Source organism: Bubalus kerabau, chromosome X, assembly GCF_029407905.1.
Source record: "Bubalus kerabau isolate K-KA32 ecotype Philippines breed swamp buffalo chromosome X, PCC_UOA_SB_1v2, whole genome shotgun sequence".
Taxonomy (NCBI): Eukaryota; Metazoa; Chordata; class Mammalia; order Artiodactyla; family Bovidae; genus Bubalus; species Bubalus kerabau.
The window spans coordinates 148,065,333-148,084,855 of record NC_073647.1 but is presented as its reverse complement, the minus strand read 5'-3'; positions in this window follow the sequence as shown (position 1 = coordinate 148,084,855).

Genomic DNA, 19,523 nt, shown 5'->3' with positions numbered 1-19,523 from the left:
GCTGTTTTATAAGATTGCTGTCAGATGGGACTGTTCTTCTAATGCAGGGCCTTAGGGAGCTGCCAGCAAGGTAGTTTCAGCTTGAATTATGTGGCCCTGTACACAATCAGCTAGAGGGGTCATCACTCCTTCAGGGGCTAGAGTTTCTGGTCCTTGGGGATGAGGCAAAGTAAAAGGAAGATGAACCAAACCAAGCTGACTTTGTAAGGCATTCAGTGAACACTGACTGAACATCATCTATGAGATGCTCATGAGATTTTGGAGTGACACACCATGAGATTCTGGAGTGTCAAAGATAAATAAATAAGCTATCTCTGTCTTGAGAAATGTTTACTCTACTCCAGGAAAAGAAAAAATATATGGACTATGAATGTATATGCATCAGTTCAGTTCAGTCACTCGGTCGTGTCAGACTCTTTGCGATCCCATGAATTGCAGCATGCCAGGCCTCCCTGTCCATCACCAACTTCAGGAGTTCACTCAAACTCACGTCCATCGAGTTGGTGATGCCATCCAGCAATCTCATCCTCTGTCGTCTCCTTCTCCTCCTGCCCCCAATCACTCCCAGCATCAGAGTCTTTTCCAATGAGTCAACTCTTTGCATGAGGTGGCCAAAGTACTGGAGTTTCAGCTTTAGCATCATTCCTTCCAAAGAACACCCAGCACTGATCTTTAGAATGGACTAGTTGGATCTCCTTGCAGTCCAAGGGACTCTCAAGAGTCTTCTTCAACACCAAAAAGCATAAATTCTTCAGCACTCAGCTTTCTTCACAGTCCAACTCTCACACCCACACATGACTACTGGAAAAACCATAGCCTTGACTAGACAGACCTTTGTTGGCAAAGTAATGTCTCTGCTTTTGAATGGAAACACATTAAAACATATATAGATATATTCACACACAAATAGATATATAGCACCAATATTTGTAACACAGGTTACTGTCAGAATTAAATATGTTTAAAGTGCTTCCAAAGCACTAAAAAAGGAAAGGGCTGGCCCTTCAGGGCAGTGAGGTGGAAATATTACAGTTCTTACACACTTGGTGACACTGGTTATGAAATGAGGCTATTTGCGTGAACCACCCAACTGCCAGCACCAGCAAGCCCCCTAAACTTCCAGCTTGCCTTCTAAAATGGTACTGAAAATTCACAGCTAATTTTGGAAGCCCAGCATCTCACCTTTTAATACTCCAGGCTCTGTTGAATCCATGGCCTGTCTCTGCCATTCTCCCCCATGCACAGTCACTCTTTCCTGCACTGGGGTGGTCCTGCTCTCTTTTCCATTCAAGCAGTGCTCCCAAGTCAAGGGTCCGCTTCTGATAGACTGTATTGAATGCTATGGGCAATGGCAGTGAATGTGTGTGTGTGTCTGTATTGATTACATCAGGGACCAGAGTTAACAAGCAACTTAAAATGAGATATTCGATCATCTTCTGCTTAAAACTCCTTCCCTCTTCTTGCCACTAAGGAGCCACCATTGGTCAGCACTTGTATTTCACTTCCAGCCACAATACTGTCATTCTTATATTTCTGATTCCTGTCCCCTACTCATGAGCTTCGTAAGGACCAGGAACAGTATTATTCTAATTAAAAGCAATCACTGGGTCATATGGTAGGAGCAGTCCCACTCCTGGCATGTATTCAGAGAAGAGCATAATTTGAAAAGATGCATGCACCGCATTGCTCATTGCAGCACTGTTTACAATAGCCAGGACACAGAAGCACCCTAACGTCCATCAACGGAGCAATACATAAAGATGTGGTACATATATACAATGCAGTATTATTCAGCCACAAAGAAGAGAAAAAACATGCCATTTGCAGTGACATGGATGGACCTAGAGATTGTGATACTAAGTGAAGTCAGACAGAGAAAGACAAATTATCATATGATATTGCTCAGATGTGGAATCTAAAAAAAAATGATGCAAATGAACCTATTTACAAAACAGAGTTGCAGATGTAGAAAACAAACTTATAGTTACCAAGAGGGAAAGGAGTAGATAAATTGGGAGATTGGGATTGACATACACATACTACTATATATAAAATAGATAATTAATAAGAACCTACTGTATAGCACTCAAGCATTCAAAAGACTCAACATTCAAAAAACAAAGATCATAGAATCTGGTCCCATCACTTCAGGGCAAATAGATGGGGAAACAATGGAAACAGTGACAGACTATTTTCTTGGCTCCAAAATCACTGTAGATGGTGACTGCAGCCATGAAATTAAAAGACGCTTGCTCCTTGGAAGAAAAGCTACGACCAACCTAGACAGAATATTACTTTGCTGACAAAGGTCCATCTAGTCAAAGTTATGGTTTCTCGAGTAGTCATGTATGGATGTGAGAGTTGGACCATAAAAAAAGTTGAGCACCAAAGAATTAATGCTTTTGAACTGTGTTGGAGAAGACTCTTGAGAGTTCCTTGGACTGCAAAGAGATCCAACCAGTCCATCCTAAAGGAAATCAGCCCTGAATATTCATTGGAAGGACTGATGCTGAAGCTGAAATTCCAATACTTTGGCCACCTGATGCAACGAACTGGCTCACTGGAAAAGACCCCGATGCTGGGAAAGATTGAAGGCAGGAGAAGGGGACTGCAGAGGATGAGATGGTTGGATGGTATCATCAACTCAATTGACATGAGTTTGAGTAGACTCCGGGAGTTGATGATGGACAGGGAAGCCTGGCGTGCTGCAGACCACAGGGTTGCAAAGAGTTGGACATGACTGAGTGACTGAACTGAACTGTATAGCATAAGTAACTCTACTCAACATTCTGTAATGAGCTATATGGGAAAAGAACCTAAAAAAAAAAGAGTGGATATATGTATATATACAACTGATTCACTTTGATGTACAGCACAAATTAATACAGCATTGTAAATCAACTATACTTCAATAAAATTAAAAAATAATAATAAAAGTTATTTTTTAGGGGGAAAAAAAGCAATTGCTTACCTAGTGCTTCCTAAATGATGACACTATTTCAAGTGCTTTATATATTTAGATATCAAGGCCCTTGTCAGAAACCTTCAGAGCTACATATGCTCAGATTGCAGGACTTAGGGTATTTTTAATAGCTAGCATGTTCCCTGCACTGAAAAGTGAAAGTGAAAGTCAATCAGTTGTGTCCCACTCTTTGTAACCCCATGGACTATAGCCCACCAGGTTCCTCTGTTCATGGAATTCTCCAGGCAAGAATACTGGAGTGGGTATCCATTCCATTCTCCAGGGGATCTTCCTGATTCAGGGATCAAACCTGGGTCTTGTACATTGTAGTCAGATTCTTTGCCATCTGAGCCACCAGGGAAGCCCAATGCCTGCACTGTGTTGTACCCAAATATCCACCAGCAGGGTTGGGGGCAACATCATAGAACCAAATGAATTCAGGGGGAAAGCATAAATTAGGAGTTTGGGACTAAAGTACACACACTATTATATATAAAACAGATAACCAACCTATTGTATAGCACATGGAACTGTATTCAGTATCTTGAAATAATCTATAATGGAATAAAATGTAAAAAAAAAAAGTATATATATATATATGCTGCTGCTGCTACTGCTGCTAAGTTGCGTCAGTCGTGTCCGACTCTGTGCGACCCCACAGACGGGCAGCCCACCAGGCTCCCCCGTCCCTGGTATTCTCCAGGCAAGAACAGTGGAGTGGGTTGCTATTTCCTTCTCCAATGCATGAAAGTCAAAAGTGAAAGTGAAGTTGCTCAGTCGTGTCTGACTCTTCACGACCCCATGGACTGCAGCCTACCAGGCTCCTCTGTCTATGGGAATTGCCAAGCAAGAGTACTGGAGTGGGGTGCCACTGATATAACTGAATCTTTTTGCAGCTACATGCACAAATATTCACACTAAGTGGGGGATGTGAAAACGACAGCCTCCCCCATCAGTTCATGCCAGGTGTTGTCACCAAAGGATTTACAAGAGAGCTTCTGGCTCATAGAACCTTTTGATTTCAGAAGGGTGTATGGGAGAGGTGAACCCGAGACCTTGAATCTGGATTGTGGCTGGATTAGAGTTGCCTGTTGGGAACAAAAGCCACTGAATATAGAAGGTCTTGAGAATCCAAAGGCCACATGATGGGACTAATTCTGAGGGAACTCCTGCCCACTGTGACAGCTTCTGACTCCTAAAGAAAACCCTAAATCTGTATTTTTATGGAAAGCTTCCTAATTTTTTAAAGTCATATTTCTTTTTTTAAAAATAAAGGCATTGTAATAAAATACAACACTTAGCCATACTTTTATCAACTGATTCCATACTGTTGTTGAGGCCTCTGGTTCCTGGTTCATTTTATCAGCACCAACTGATTTCCAGGCTTTCTAATAGGTGACCCTGAGAATTCTTCAAGGTTCAGAGTTAGAACCATCTGGGAAGCATTTTACTCAGTTTATTGGTGTGTGGGGAGGGAAGGGATGAGATTAAAGGCAATGACTCTTCAAAGGCACTCATTTAGAATAGCTTGTCTTAGAGCAGCTCTTTTCAAGTGACTACCAATAACAAATTTCAGTTAGCAAGCACAATCTGAAATTCATACGTGATTATCTAATCTGGCTCTCTTGTTGGGAAATAATGAAGAAATTGAGAAAAAACTGGGCTTGATTTGATATGAGACAACCACAGATGATTGAAGTGGTTTCACTTTAGGTATGTATAGATTTTTATGTCCAGTATCTCTTTTCTGTTTTGGTTTCAAAGACTTCAACCCCCACCAGTGAATTCAGCGCTTGATTGTTTTTCCATTGAAGAAAATGGAGCATTTTGTGTCAGCTCTCTTTGGACGAAGGCATTGCAGTGGTGGTATTTGTTTTCTTGAATTTATAGCTCTATCCCATAGCAACCTATGTAGTAAAACTGGTGTGTGTGTTTATGATAGCGACTAAAGGGTAACAGAATATGCTGCCCAAAATATGAGTGCTGGGGTTCAAGACAAGCCACCTCAAAATACGCTGCTTTGGTATATTGGTTATGTTGAACTGAAGACACTTGAAAAACAGCAAAAAAAAAAAAAAAAAGACTTTCTCTGAATTCTGCTTATCTGTCTAAAGTCAAATCCTCCAAAAGGAATTTTAGAATCATAAATCCTAATCTGGGGAGCTTCATCAAACAAGGAAGACTGCCTCTTATTACAGGAGAAGACACTAGAAATTGACACCACAGCCAGATAAACTTTGTCACAAACCATCATCTCTCATTTCTGCTGAGGGCCCAATCATCTTCCTAAGTATCATTTATTCTCCCCTAAGAGGCCAAGCTCCTTCCTCCCCTTTTCCTATTAAGATGGTATTTAAGCATGAATTTGAAGGATTTTAAACAGTTATTCATTTTCCCCTGTCTCCCATGGACATATGAGGTATACATGTTAAAATAAATAAATAAACAAACTTGCTCATTTTTCTCTTGTTAATCTGTTTCATTACAGAGGTCTGAGCCAGGAACGCAGAAAATTATTTTTCCTTCCTACAAGACACATACACAAAGACAGAAAAAGATAAACAAAAAGAAGAATCAGTTCAGTTCAGTTGCTTAGTCATGTCCCATTCTTTGTAATTCCATGGACTGCAGCACTCCAGGATTCCCTGTCCATCACCAACTCCCAGAGCTTGCTCAAACTCATGTCCATTGAATCAGTGATGCCGTCCAACCAGCTCATCCTCTGTCATCCCCTTCTCCTCCTGCCTTCAATCTTTCCCAGCATCAGGGCCTTTTCTAATGAGTCAATTCTTCACATCAGGTGGCCAAAGTATTGGAGTTTCAGCTTCAGCATCAGTCCTTTCAATGAATATTCAGAGCTGATTTCCTTTAGGATTGACTGATTTGACCTCCTTGCAGTCCAAGAGACTTAAAGAACAGAAGGGGAGAAAAAGAGAGAGACTAAGACAGAGGCAGAAAGAGAGAGAAAAAAACAAACAGGAAGACAGAAGCAAGCAACCATGTTAGAGCTGGGAGGGTGGTTTCCATCTTTTTGGAAGGAAGGCTGGCTCAGGTTTAAATGATCTGGGCCTTGCCTTACCTGACCAAAGAAGCAGCATCATTGTTTTCTTACAATGTACAAACTGAGGGTGGGCTTCCCTCATAGCTCAGTTGATAAAGAATCTGCCTACAATGCAGGAGACCCCGGTTTGATTCCTGGGTTGGGAAGATCTGCTGGAGAAGGGATAGGCTACCCACGCCAGTATTCTTGGGCTTCCCTTGTGGCTCAGTTGGTAAAGAACCTGCCTGCAATGTGGGAGACCTGGGTTTGATCCCAGGGTTGGGAAGATTCCCTGGAGAAGGGAAAGGCTACCCACTCCAGTATTCTAGCCTGGAGAACTCCATGGACTATATAGTCCACGGGGTCGCAAAGAGTTGGACACTACTGAGGGGCTTTCACTTTCACAAACTGAGGGCAGCCTGACTTTTTTAATTTTAAAAGAATTGTATCTCTATAGAAATCAGTTATTAAACTAAGAGAATCTGTGTTATCTATTCAGGTACTCTAAAATATGTTTTCTAATCCTCAACTTCTTTCATTCTTGGAGGCACACCTAGACAGGCTATAAAATGATTCAAACCTGGCTCCCCAGAAAAAAAACAACAAAATAAACAAACCTGATCTACAGCATTTTCTAACGCTAATAAACACTCACACCATGGCCAATTTCAAGCTAGTGCCACGATGTGAATGTTGAGCTGTGAAAAGATGTCCCTGATTGCCTTTCAGGACAGGGCAGAATCTGGCTCCATCACAGAAGCAGTCAAAAGAACACTAAGCAGGATTAAGAAGACATGGGATGGCTTCTCATCCATAAAATGTGAACAAAATCACCACTCAGACTGTTCATGGGATATACAGTCATGTTAAAATGGAAATAACAAAAGCAAAACTGTAAAGATCTTTGAAAACATGAAAAATTGAAACAAGTATTAGGCATTATCACCATTACCACCTCAGTGAACCAAATCTTGCTCAATTCTCAAAAGTTAAAAAAAAAAAGTAGAATGCATTTGATACCATTTTTTGAATTGTGTTTTGTAGCTCCTAGTCATAAAATTTTCACACTATACAGAAAGAGCCAGCAGTCCATTTGGCCATAAGTTCAGAACAATGAACTCATCAGTGTTATTTGTATATGCACTGTAGCTTGGCCTGGAACCCCTGGTCACAAGAAAGCTTGAGTGTGTTCCCAGCAGCTTTTCTGCCTTAAACAGCTCCAGGGCAATGCCTACAAGGCAATGCAATTTCCCTTGGAATCTCTTCTGAGGCCTCTGAGAGATTTGCATAATTTTAACTAATTAAGCTCTAGCTTGATTTTGTAAATGATAGCAAAAGGAACAGTAAACAAAGGGAATCTCTCTTAATAGAGACAGTCTTCCTATAATTATCTTTTCAGAAGGGCACCATCCAACAGAAATGTAATGTAAGCAATACTTGTGATAAAAAAATTACACATTAAGAGAAATAAAAAGAAACAGGTAAATTAATGTTAATGACATTAATTTAATCCAATATGTCTAGAATATTATCATTTCAACATGTAATCAATATAAAGCATATTAATGAGACTTTACATCCTTTTTTTTTTTTCCTGTAGTTAATTCTTCAAGTCAAGATGATTTACACTTGATTTTTTCCCCAGCACATCTCAGTTTGGACTTGCACATTCCAAGTGATCAGTAGCTACCTACAGCCAATGACTACCATGCTGGACAGTGTGGGTACTTTAATATTAGGAAGCAGAGAATCTCCTGACTGCAAGAAAATCCAGTGTTTATAGAAACTCTTTATTTTGACTTCCTTGGATTATGTTAAGGGAATTTATTACTGAGAGAAGAACAAACTCCCTCTCTCAAATCTCTGTTTCTCTAACTTTTTGTTCTCTATTATCCACTGGTTCAGTTGTCAGAGCAACCTAGATTGAGTGTGTTTCAGTTCAGTTCAGTCGCTCAGTCGTGTCCAACTCTTTGTGACCCCATGAATCGCAGCACGCCAGGCCTCCCTGTCCATCACCAACTCCCGGAGTTCACTAAGACTCACGTCCATCGAGTCAGTGATGCCATCCAGCCATCTCATCCTCTGTCGTCCCCTTCTCCTCCTGCCCCTAATCCCTCCCAGCATCAGAGTCTTTTCCAATGAGTCAACTCTTCGCATGAGGTGGCCAAAGTACTGGAGTTTCAGCTTTGACATCATTCCTTCCAAAGAAATCCCAGGGCTGATCTCCTTCAGAATGGACTGGTTGAATCTCCTTGCAGTCCAAGGGACTCTCAAGAGTCTTCTCCAACACCACAGTTCAAAGGTATCAATTCTTCAGCGCTCAGCTTTCTTCACAGTCCAACTCTCACATCCATACATGAGTGTGTTTACTGCTTGTAAAATGACCAAACCTTCTGGTTTGCACAGGACTGAGAAGTTCTCCAGTGTGGGGGAGAGTCTGACACAGGAAGAGACCTCGGCAAACCACAATGAACTGTTTGCCCTGAATTTGGAGGAAAAGGTTAAATGCAGGGGGAAGAGCCTATTTGCAGTTATAAGTCTTAAAAAATTTTTTTGAGGTACGGTTGAGGTAAGGACTTCCCTGGTGGCTCAGACGGTAAAGCGCCTGTCTACAATGCGGGAGACCTGTGTTCAATCCCTGGGTCAGGAAGATCCTCTGGAGAAGGAAATGGCAATCCACTCCAGTACTACTGCCTGGAAAATCCCATGGACAGAGGAGCCTGGTAGGCTACAGTCCATAGGGTCACAAAGAGTCGGACATGACTGAGTGACTTCACTTACTTACTTATGGTTGATGTACAATATTATACAAGCTTCAGGTATACTACATAGTGATCCACAGTTTCTAAAGGCTATCAGTCGCTCAGTCATGTCCGACTCTTTGTGACCCCATGGACAGCAGCACGCCAGGCCTCCATGTCCATCACTCCTGGAGCTTGCTCAGACTCATGTCCATTTAGTCAGTGATGCCATCCAACCATCTCATCCTCTGTCGTCCCCTTCTCCTCCTGCATTCATATTATTATAAAACATTGACTATATTCCCTGTGCTTGTAGATTGTTTATTTTATACATAGTAGTTTGTACCTCTTAATCCCCTACCTCTCTCTTGCCCCTCCCTTCCCTCCCCAGGTAACCTCTAGTTTGTTCTCTATATCTTGGATTCTGTTTCTTTCTTTTTTAAAAAACACTATATTCACTACTTTATTTTTTGATTCCACATACAAATGATATCATACAGTATCTGTCTTTCTCTGACTTATTTCACTTAGCATAATACCCCCCAAGTCCATACATGCTGTTGCAAATGGCAAAATCTCATTCTTTTCTGGCTGAGTAGTACTCCATTTTACTTATATACCAACAGCTATAAATCATGAGCATCTCTGAAAGCTACTTTGGATCTTCATATTCTGTCAACCTGGGATTCTGGGAATTGTCCCTGGAGCCTGGGCAGCAGGCTTTGCTATACTGCAGCAGTTCCAACCCTTTTTGACACCAGAAACGGGTTTTGCAGAAGACAAATTTTTCACAGGGTGAGGGTGAGGCAGGTGGATTCAGGGGGAGATTCGAGATGATTCAAGCACATTATATTTATTGTGTACTTTATTTCTATTATTATTACATCAGCACTACCTCAGATCATCAGGCCTTAGATACCAGAGATTGGCAACCCCAGCTATACTGTACTCTTGAATGTTTCAAAAGTCCATCTGGGCTCCTGGCTACTGTTATAACTCCCTGAAACAAGTGACACTGTTTCCATGGATATGACCTTCTAGGTTCCTTCCAACCACCGTTTGTAGCTCTGTGTTTGTCGCTCCCCGTAATAGTCAAGGAAACTAAGAATACTGTCTGTTGTATCATGCTGGTTGCTGATTTCTCTGCCTACATGTCTTGAACTGAGTCTTATCTTTTTGTAAAGTCAATGTGTTAGAGAAATGTAAATAAAACTCACATTGAGGTATTACCTCATACCAGTCAGAACAGCTATCATCAAAAAGTCTACAAATAATAAATGCTGGAGAGGGTGTAGAGAAAAGGGAACACTCCTACACTGTTGTTGGGAATGTAAATTAGAGCAGCCACTATGGAGAACAGTGTGGAGGTTCCTTAAAGAAGTAAAATTAGAGTTACCATATAATAGAGCAATCCCACTCCTGGGTATATATCCAGAAAAGATCAAAACTCTAATTCGAAAAGATACATGCACCCCAATGTTTATAGCAGCACTATTTACAACAGCCAGGACATGGAAAGAACAACCCAAGTATCCATCAACAGACAACTGATTCAAGAAGATGTGGTGTGGGTATATGTGTGTATATATTCACACACACACACACACACACACAGAATGGAATATTACTCAACCATAAAAATGAATGAAATATTGCCATTTACAGCAGCATGGATGGACCTAAATTTTATCATACTAAGTGAAGTAAGTAAGACAGAAAGACAGATATTGTATGATTATCACTTATATGTGGAATCTAAAAAATGATACAAATGAACTTATTTATAAAACACAGACTCTCATAGAAAACAAACTTACAGCTACCAAAAGGGAAAGGTGAAGGTGAGGGGTAAATTAAGAGTATGGAATTAACAGATACATACCACTACACATGAAATAGATAAGCAACAAGATTTACTATATAACAAAGGAAACTATATACTTATAATGGAAAATAATCTGAAAAAAAGTGAATCACTTTGCTGTACACCTGTTGATTATAAATCAACTATATTTCAATTAAGTGACTTTGACCATGTTCTTCAATCTTTATAGTGCCATGTAATATTAATTATACACACTCTTTTTTTTTAAAGTTTACAGCCAGTGTCTTCATTCCTTAATTGGGTTTTTACTTTGTAAAATCATTCAAGACACACTAAGTATCTTAATCTCAAGATAACTTTAACTCTCCAAGTCTCCATTTCCTACTTGGCCTCAGTTTCCATATTGGTGAATGAAGATAATAAATATGACCTACTTCATAGGATTACTATGAGGATTAAAAGTACGTTTTAGTGTCTAGAACAATGTCATTTGCTTTAAACAGGCTTCACAGACAGAGAATATGTGCTCAGTTGTGTTGATTATTATCAGATTTTTACGTCTTTCTTGAGGTTGCTGCTGCTAAGTCACTTCAGTCATGTCCGACTCTGTGTGACCCCATAGACGGCAGCCCACCAGGCTCCCCTGTCCCTGGGATTCTCCAGGCAAGAACACTGGAGTGGGTTGCCATTTCCTTCTCCAATGCATGAAAGTGAAAAGTGAAAGTGAAGTCGCTCAGTTGTGTCCGACTCTTAGCAACCCCATGGACTGCAGCCCACCAGGCTCCTCCATCCATGGGATTTTCCAGGCAAGAGTACTGGAGTGGGGTACCATTGCCTTCTGCATTCTTGAGGTTAGGACACACATTTGATATCTCAGTATCCCTCCTTCCCTGACAATGATTAATACACCACCCTAAGACTAAACACTCACAGAACATCTGCTGACTGGCTGAGTCCAGCAATCCCAATTCTCCTGCTTCTGCTCTGGATTTAGAAGACGGTTTCTGAGGCCTGCAAAATATGGTCAATATGGTACCTCCCTGTTCTGACTGGGACAGACTGCTTCCGGTCCTGTCTGATGTTCTGCTCTGAAATATGACGTCAACAGCTGGGGCCATCTCCAGCTGCAACCCTGAGCATTACCTCACATTGTCCCGCAAGGCTGTCTTTGAAAATGTTACAAATTGGCACTTGCCAAGAGCTCTTGATGAAAGTGCAAGTGGAGAGTGAAAAAGTTGGCTTAAAGCTCAACATTAAGAAAACGAAGATCATGGCATCTGGTCCCATCACTTCATGGGAAATAGATGGAGAAACAGTGGAAACAGTGTCAGACTTTATTTTGGGGGGCTCCAAAATCACTGCAGATGGTGACTGCAGCCATGAAATTAAAAGACGCTTACTCCTTAGAAGGAAAGTTATGACTAACCTAGATAGCATATTCAAGAGCAGAGACATTACTTTGCCAACAAAGGTCCATCTAGTCAAGGCTATGGTTTTTCCACTGGTCATGTATGGATGTGAGGGTTGGACTGTGAAGAAGGCTGAGCGCCAAAGAATTGATGCTTTCGAACTGTGGTGTTGGAGAAGACTCTTGAGAGTCCCTTGGACTGCAAGGAGATTCAACCAGTCCATTCTGAAGGAGATCAGCCCTGGGATTTCTTTGGAAGGAATGATGCTAAGGCTGAAACTCCAGTACTTTGGCCACCTCATGCGAAGAGTTGACTCATTGGAAAAGACTCTGATACTGGGAGGGCTTGGGGGCAGGAGGAGAAGGGGAAGACAGAGGATGAGATGGCTGGATGGCATCACTGACTCGATGGAAGTGAGTCTGAGTGAACTCCAGGAGTTGGTGATGGACAGGGAAGCCTGGCGTGCTGCGATTCATGGGGTCGCAAAGAGTCGGATACGACTGAGTGACTGAACTGAATTGAACTGAAGAGCATTTGCCAGTGACTGAAAGACAACAAGGGCATTTGCCATCTACCTCTGTGGAGATTGAACCCTGTGCTGCAGCAGCTGCCCATTTCCAACACCCACCGAGGGGAATTCAGGGTGGAGAGTGAGGCACTCTGTGCTCCAGGGAAACTGGTGGAACAGGTCTTTAGGTAGATATTTTCAGGAAATGACTTCATGATCCCAATCCTTGCAACACTTCATATCTAGAAAATCACTAAATCCCTTCACGGTGACATCAGCTCCTTGTGACTAGCAGAAAACCTTTTGCAAAGTAAGTGCTTGATTGCTTGAACTCCCCCTTCACCAAAATCTTATATATTGACCTTCCTCCACTGCCTCTCTGGAACAGCCTCTCAGAGCTATCTGAGCTGCTGTCTCCTGGGCTGCAGTCCTCATTTTGCTCCCAAATAAAACTTAACTTGCAACTCTCAAGTTGTGCATCTTTTTAGTTGACACTAAGCAGATAAATTCTGGCTTTTCCAAATTTAAGTATATCATGAAAAGGCAGCTCTTATGTGGGATTTAAGTGATGTGCCTCATAATTGATTGCTTTCTCAACCAGTCTTGGTCCAGGTTTTTGTTTTCAGTGGAACCTGCCTTCCAAGATGGAGACTTCCGAGATGGAGACAGAGAACACCCAACTCACTTTCCTAGCTTCCCCTGTGCCTAGATCATGTGACCTAATCCTATCTAATAGGACCAAAAGGGATATTTTCCTGAAGATTCTGGGACAAATTTCCTCCTTCCCTTTCTGATGATACTTTCTATATGGAATTGAGGCAACCTTCCTGAGACCCTCATAGAGAACCAAGAGAATCACAAAGAAGATGAAATTGGATAGAAAATAAAGAATGAGTATGTGAATCACTGCTCCTTTGATGTCATTTAAATTCTGAATAAACCAAGTTTGGAGCCCCCTGTCTCCAGATCCCTTATTTTATGAGATTTATTAGTTACTCCCTGCTGTTTAAGTCATTTTCAGTTGGGCAGCTAATTTCTGTCCCTGAAAATATCCTAGCTGACTAGAATGAGTTCTTTGATGGCCCTAGGAAGAATTAGTCCTTAATTAAGCATAATCCCATGTTCTCTTTTCAAGACCACTGGTGCCAAAAGCCAACAGTAATCTGTTACTTCTAGAATTTTTCTGCCACTTCCCCAAATTCAATGTAGTTTGATGGTTGTGAGCACAAACCCAGGAGTCAGACCTCTGCAAGTGTGACCTTTGGCAAGCTCCTTAAGCTTTCTGTGTCTTTTTTTCTTTATCCATGAACATCAGATAATGATAATAATGCACCTGTCTTATAGTGCTTTGTGTTAAATGACGATGTGTGTTGATTCACACAAAAAACACTTAAAATAGTATCTGGCACATAGTAAGTTCTGTAGTTGAGAACCACTTCACTTATTTACCTTTCATTTTATAGAGCCTTGAGCTTTCTGAGATATAGGTAGGTAGGCAGGTAGATAGATATTTCTTCTTTTCCTTCTTGCACTGTTCTTTAATGTATCAATGGTTGTTATTACTGCTCATGAAGACAAACTCCATCTTCTAAATGAGCATGTTTCTAGATGCCAGAGGATGTATGTCATCAATTACTAGCTGTGCCGTGAATACTTCACTTATTTTCTCTGCACTTTGGTTTCTTCATTTGGAAAAGAAGGCTACTGTCATTGTTTTCGTTCCCACATAAAGAAACCTCAAAAAAGTTGTGTATGTGGGAGGTGATTCAAGGAAATTCCATTAAGGAAGTGGGGGAGTGAGCACTGGAGAGAAGGCAAGGCAGGGAAGCCAACAAGGAGTGTACGATCAAGCCACTTCCCACTGTGGATAACAGGAACTTCATCCCATAAGGAACTGTCAGCATAGAACATCATGTGCCTCAGAGGGGGCCCCCATGGGATGAGCTTGTTGGGCTATTTAAACACCATCTCTTCAGGCCCTGGTTGAGGGCTGCTGAGTGGCCATTGGTACATTCCTCCTCAGGGAATTCTAGCCTGCTGCTATGGGCAGGCAGGGCAGGCCCAGCCTCCATAGAATATTGGCAAAAGTATAAAAATCAGGCAGCACATACCACGATGGAAAAACATGAGACAGAGCCTCTTGAGGCTGAAGTGGTGATTGATTCAGTTCAGTAATTATGTTTTTTTGGGGGGTTGAGAGGTAGAGGAAGCTATTCTATACTAGGAACTTTGCTAGCTGAACAACAGGACACAAAGACAAGTAAGAAATGGCCCAGACTTAAAAGGTGTCACAATTCAGTAGCAGAAATGGATTGCTCTACAATCTCTATATCCTAATGGATGATGAACATGTGGAAAGTTCTTCAACATATAATAATAACTATATAGCTAATATATATTATAATATGTTACAACTATATTAATACTATCAACATACAATATAATCAGAGATATCATTATATATATTACACATATAATATAATAACTATATATAACTAATATATATTCTATAATGTATATTATAATCGTATTATTAACATATTATTAATATATAATATAACTATATATTTTATATAGTTAATATAATGCCTTTTGAGAAATTTGTGTGCAGGTCAGGAAGCAACAGTTAGAACTCAACATGGAACAACAGACTGGTTCCAAATAGGAAAAGGAGTACATCAAGGCTGTATATTGTCACCCTGCTTATTTAACTTATATGCAGAGTACATCATGAGAAACGCTGGGCTGGAAGAAGCACAAGCTGGAATCAAGGTTGCCAGGAGAAATATCAATAACCTCAGATATGCAGATGACACCACCCTTATGGCAGAAAGTAAAGAGGAACTCAAAAGCCTCTTGATGAAAGTGAAAGAGGAGAATGAAAAAGTTGGCTTAAAACTCAACATTCAGAAAACAAAGATCATGGCATCTGGTCCCATCACTTCATGGGAAATAGATGGGGAAACAGTGGAAACAGTGTCAGACTTGATTTTTCTGGGCTCCAAAATCACTGCAGATGGTGATTGCAGCCATGAAATTAAAAGACGCTTACTCCTTGGAAGGAGGGTTATGACCAACCTAGATAGCATATTAAAAAGCAGAGACATTACTTTGCCAACAAAGATCCATCTAGTCAAGGCTATGGTTTTTCCACTGGTCATGTATGGATGTGAGTTGGACTGTGAAGAAAGCTGAGCACTGAAGAATTGATGGTTTTGAACTGTGGTGTTGGAGAAGACTCTTGAGAGTCCCTTGGACTGCAAGGAGATCCAACCAGTTCATTCTAAAGGAGATCAGTGCTGGGTGTTCTTTGGAAGGAATGATGCTAAAGCTGAAACTCCAGTACTTTGGCCACCTCATGCGAGGATCTGACTCATTGGAAAAGACTCTGATGCTGGGAGGGATTGGGGGCAGGAGGAGAAGGGGGCTACAGGATGAGATGGTTGGATGGCATCACCAACTTGATGGACATGAGTTTGAGTGAACTCCGGGAGTTGGTGATGGACAGGGAGGCCTGGCTGCTGCAATTCATGGGGTCGCAAAGAGTCGGACATGACTGAGCGACTGAACTGAACTGAAGATATAACTACATTCATAATTAATATACTCTTAATATATAATATAATCAGAAATACAATTATATCTATATTATGCATATACTCATATCTATGTCTATCATGTAATAATATATAATTTATAATTGGTTATTAGGAAAATATAAATTAAAACCACAAGGAGATACTGCTACACATGAGAATGGGTACAAATTTGGCAAGATCCAGTACTGGTAATATTGTAGACCAAATGGAACTCATACAGCACTGGGGGAAATGAAACATGGTACAGCCCTATGGAAAAGTTTGGCAAAGTTTGGCAGTTTCTAAAATTACCCCCTAATCAGCTTTATCACTCCTAGGTATTACCCAAAAGAAATGAAAACATTCTACAGCTACAATGAAGAACAGTATGGAGGTTCCTTGAAAAAACTAAAAATAGATTTACCATATGATCCAGCAATCCCACTCTTGGACACATCCACAGAAAAGTAAAGTGAAAGCGCTCAGTCGTGTCCTACTCTTTGCGACCCCATGGACTGTAGCCTACCAGGCTCCTCCCTCCATGGGATTCTCCATGCAAGAGTTCTGGAGTGGGGTGCCATTGCCTTCTCCAGGAGATCTTTCCGATCCAGGGATCGAACCCGGGTCTCCCACATTCCAGGGTGATGCTTTAACCTCACCAGGAAAGCCTCAAAAAGATACATAGACCCTAATGTTCATAGCAGCTTTACTTCCAATAGCCAAGACATAGAAACAACCAAAATGTCCACTTATAGATGACTGGTTTAAGAAGATGGGGTATATACACAGACACACACACACATATATACACAATGGAATATTACTCAGCCATAAAAAGAATGAAATAATGCCATTTATAGCAACATGGATGGACCTAGAGATTCTCATACTAAGTGAACCAAACCAGACAAAGACAAATATCATATGATATCGCTTATATGTGGAATCCAAATAAAAATATACAAATGAACTTATTTACAAAACAGAGCCCTACAGACATAGAAAACAAACTTATGGTTACCAAAGGGAAAGGGAAGTGTAAATTAGGAGGATGGGATTAACATATACACACTTCTATATATAAAACAGGTAAATAACAACGACCTACTGTGTAGCACAGGGAACTCTACTCAATATTTTGTAATAACCTGTAAGGGAAAAGAGCCTGAAAAACAATAGATACAGATACATATGTACAACTGAATCCCGGTGCTGTACACTTGAAACTAACATGACATTGTATATCAACTATACTTCAATAAAAAAGTAAAAGTTTTTAAAAAAGAAATGAAAACAAACATCCACAAGAAGATTCATGAATAAACGCCACAAAGGCCCAGTCCCAACGTCCCTCCCTCCCCCTGCTCCTGGCTCTTTGGGGGCTCCTTTTTCATGCCACTACCATCTATACTCTTATTTATTTGGGTGTCTGTTTCCCAGGTGGACTATGAATTTCCATAAAGCACAAACTGTGATCTTTGTTAAGATACTACAACTCCCAGGTATTCCCTTTTAAAGATCCCCAGGGCTTACTTAGCTCATTGCCTGATGCATAGTGAGCACATAAGAAATGTTGAATTAGTGAATCGCCCTAATTCCAAACCAGTCATTCAGAAAGAGCCAGTGCCATGTTTTTCTATTCTAATAACACTGCCTGTAGTTCTCCCTGAAGCTAGGCCGTAAAGGAAAGAGCATTTGAACTGAACTGTGTTTATTAGTTGCTGAGCCATTTCAGACTCTTTGCCACCCCATGAACTGTTGCTCACCAGGATCCTCTGTCCATGGAATTCTCCAGGCAAGAATACTGGAGTGGATTGCCATTCCCTTCTCCAGGGGATCTTCCCTACTCAGGGATCGAACCTGAATCTCCTGCACTGTAGCCAGATTCTTTACCGTCTGCGCCACCAGGGAAGCCCTTGAACTGAGCTATGGAAGTCTAAATACTCATGTGCAAGAGACAGAAATCAGAACTTGAAAGTGACTAATGGTGTCTGATTCAATACAGAGTAGCTAAAATGGAAGCAAGATGTATGTTATGCCCAGTGGTATGTCAAACAAAGCAGAATCGGTAGTTCTTAACTGCAGCTATTCTTAGCAGGCTGTAAAAAATTTGATGGAAACACCTGAATGCCTGGATGCTAACCCCAAGTAAGTTAATTAGTGAACACACAATATTCTAATTCTCCAGGACTCTCTATATGCTGGCCTGAAGAGTGGATGGGAGAGATGGTAAAAGATAGAGAAACAAATAGAAAAAGCTGTAGAACACAACAAGAATGCCTTTCTCTGAAGGTCTCTGGGCCATCATCTCCTAATTATTTTGTTCCATCCTCCTCAGTGAATACAGAATGTCTGAAATAATGCTGGGGTTCAGTTGGCACAGCTCAGTACAGCTTGAATTGAGAATAACTCTTTGTTCTTAAAAGACTCTGTCATGTACCAAGAACAAGGAAACATTTTGGAAGTAACAGTTCTGTATTACATCCCAGGAATAGATGACTATCCTAAAAGAACATTTCCATTTCTAATTTCAAGGGTACTTCGATGATAGAAAGGATTTAGCAGCTAAACTTGGAGCATATAAAACCCAGTGTCTATGACATAGCCATATATTAACATTCATTTAAAAATACCAAAGAGTCTACTAAGGTCAACTTTTCTTTTCCCACAATAAATAGCATTGGATTGCCACATCATGCTTTAAATCAATGGACACGAATTTGAGCAAACTCCGGGAGATTGGAGGACAGAGGAGCATGCTACAGTCCATGGGGTTGCAAAGAGTCAGACACAATTTAGAAACTAAACAACAACTACATGTGAAATAAAATTAAATCCAGAATAATTTTCTACTAGTTATTGCTTTGATATATAATTTTTACATTTTATACTGAATGTGGGGGGAAAATTCCTAATGCCAATTTTTTAAAGAAATATCATGCAATCTTGCAGAAATATTTACTAATATTGATTTTCTAGAGCTGTGGATTGGCATCCAAAATATTTTGCTGCTCTGCAATTTTAAACAGAAACACAGACCTTTCCCCTTTGAGTGTTTCCCAGTGATAGCTATGAATTAATTGGTTTGAATCATTTTAATAAACACAAATGTTCTTCTCTAATTTGTAAGCCAAAGAAACATTCCTTTTTTTTGTTGTTGCTGTTACAAGGTCCAATAGACCATATTACTTCATGGGTTTTAGAAATTGGGGGCTGTGAATCTGATTCCCAACTTCAGGTTCCAGATACATGGCAGAGCTCCCTTCTGGTCTTCAGAGATACTTGGAAGACTGGCTGAGCCACTGAAAGCTCAGAAGCAGCCCCCACTATGGCATCTCTTGCCATCTTCCCTCAGGACCAATAGAATCCATAGGAGGGTAAGTGAGTGAGTAGATTATCAGCTCTTCTGAACCTGTGAACATTCTGCTTCATGTTCAGAGTCCTCGTCTGTGTTGTGTAA